Here is a 2,500-nt window from a genome sequence, read left to right as displayed (position 1 = left end):
TAGAAATCGTTTAAATTATCATTTGGACCACAGATGATCGTGGCACTTTTCTTCCTTTCCACTATCTGTATAATCATGTGAGCAGTATTTCATTTATTTCTTCTATTATGATTAGATATTCTAAATGATTTATATTATATTTTTGTTAATGATAAGTATTATGTTATTGTGCTTGAGATAGATAACCCTTTTCCATGAAATGACTGTAAAAAAGGTGACTGTTGAATTTCTGTTCATATGTTTGGTGTGGCTTTGCCTTGTAAGATGCTCATTACATATGATTAAAGATATAATGCAGTAATTTGGATAATAATTGATTGTGTTACTAAGATGTTATTGGATTTATTTCAGGCTTTCTTTAAAGTTACTGGAAAGTGAAGACATTATCATATTTTTTCTATAGTAATGAGAATATATTCCAAGGATTTATTTAAAGTATTTTGAGGTATTTTGGAAGTAAAAAATACTTTGTTTGTTTTGTAAAGTCTTCCAGTGGCTTATGATTGCAACATATTTTTTCCTTTTTGACTTGCCATGAGAATCAAAGTTTTAGAAGTATTGAGAAAGGTTAAATGTTTAGTAGGTTTACGATAGAGTCATGAAATCTGGTTTTCTGTCTGAATGTTTATTTGCAGTTTTTTTTTCTTATCTTTTCTCCCCTTTTTTTTCCCTATGTGATTTAGTGCTATGGATTGGAATAGCTCCCATGTATTCCTAAAGTGCATTCAATTAGCATTTTGTATGTCTGAATTAAGTGCATTTTCTTGACTATTTTTTTTATTTCATGACTGTCACTTGTTCTAATGATCATTGTTTTGTTGCTTTTCCTTGAGAATAGTATAAGATTGTGATTTTGCAAGAAGGGTCATTGAAGACATTGATATTTTTATATGCGAATCCTTCACATGCTTATTGTAAAGTTAAGGAGCCTTGTAATGTATAGTTAGTGTGAATGCATGTGTCCGCTTATGGGTGTGTAATTTGGCTTCATTTGCAGTGTCATTTGATAAAATGGTGTTATTATTTAATGGTATGGCTATGATGCAGCAAGATAATCATTCCTAATACAGCTGTCTTACAGTGAAATGTATGGGACCAATTTATTGAGAAACCAAAAAAAAAAAAAAAAAAGAAAATGAAAAATTTTATACTTATGATTTTATTATTGTGTAAGTTAGGGAATGAGTGAAGGTGCACGCTTGCATATTCATGCTTACATACACATACATATACACAACTGCTTCTTTTGTATGTGTGTATGTATGTCAGTGTTTGTGTGCATGTGCATTTAGACTAGGAAGGTAAGAAGATGCAGTGAAAACCCTGTTTTGATTATGTTTATCATTGATGTAAACCAAAAACTTAAAAGAAAGTACCAGTATTGAGTGCAATTTTCAAGGGTTACATTATATATATTCCCTTTAATGGAGCTATGAGAGGCAATGATTTTTTTTTTTTTTTTTTTTTTTTTTATTCTCCCAAATTATTAGATTATTGGACAATGATTTTATAGTAAAAATCTAGCATAGTACAGTATTAAAATCAAAATTTTGTACATCTGATTTGTAATTGATTTGAAAAACATTATACTGTATATATAAGAGATGATTATGTATCCAAAGGCAAATATGATTGAGAAACACATCTATTATTGGTACAACATATAACAGGCTAAGGTAGTTTTATCAGATGCCATTGCATGTTAACCCATTAATGTCAGGGATATGCTTCATTATGATTTTATTTTATTATTTTCTATATACAAAAATGGTTCCACAGATACTTAATCACCAGAAAGTCAATTCATAGGCCTACCTGACCTCATCTGTTTACTTCAATCCTTGAATATTTCAGAAAAAAATAATTAAAATGCTTTGATTATTACTAGTATTATGGTTATTGTCATCATTATTATCATTGCTATTGTTATTATTATTATTATTAGTTATCAGAATTCTTATCATTATTGTTATTATTATTATTATGATGATGATGATGTTAATGATAATTATGATAATAATAATAAACATAAAACCTTTTTCTTTAGAAAATTCACAGAATGGGGCAAGCCAATGAAGTGAGGTACAGCTACTGATTGACTCCTTGGTGACGCATGTATGTGAAACCACAAATGTATAAACAAAATTAATCAAGCAAAGTCATAGTGGATAGCTCATGTCTGCATGTGTACATCCCAGTGTCAAGGGGTTAAAGAGAGATAAAGAGAGGAACATTAATTGCTTCATTATTTTTTATAATTTTGTACACAGCGTAACGTAATTACAGATTTTTTTGTGTCACAAAATGCTGGTCAGTCGTGCATTTCGCTGTCCTTTGTTCCAGGAAGTTGATCAGCAGCATTTCTTTTTGTAGGAAGTACAAAGGCTAAGAAGCTGCACAAACTAGAAGTGCCATAAGGTATTTTATAAGGAAAATGGAGGGTTGGTATTTTTGTATGGTGCTCTTTTGACCAAAGTAATACTGCATGTATGGTTGGAAG

General features: G+C 30.0%; 1 protein-coding gene across 9 annotated transcripts in view; it reads left to right on the top strand.

The window, feature by feature from the left end:
- Window positions 1-2,500, top strand: part of mbc (dedicator of cytokinesis protein myoblast city) — a 59,101-nt gene that overhangs the window by 55,075 nt on the left and 1,526 nt on the right. For 5 of the 9 annotated variants that reach the window (XM_086537014.1, XM_043031144.2, XM_086537006.1 and 2 more), the window contains one exon: window positions 1-2,500. This exon is cut by the window's left edge and continues 635 nt beyond it; it is cut by the window's right edge and continues 1,526 nt beyond it. The gene's annotated coding sequence lies outside the window, so the exon portion shown is untranslated. The other 4 variants (XM_086537025.1, XM_043031143.2, XM_086536998.1 and 1 more) reach the window with 1 other exon arrangement.

The sequence above is a fragment of the Penaeus japonicus genome, unplaced genomic scaffold, assembly GCF_977035675.1.
Source record: "Penaeus japonicus unplaced genomic scaffold, GWHDUDI00000001_assembly GWHDUDI00000001, whole genome shotgun sequence".
NCBI lineage: Eukaryota > Metazoa > Arthropoda > Malacostraca > Decapoda > Penaeidae > Penaeus > Penaeus japonicus.
This window is presented reverse-complemented; position numbering and strand designations above follow the sequence as displayed.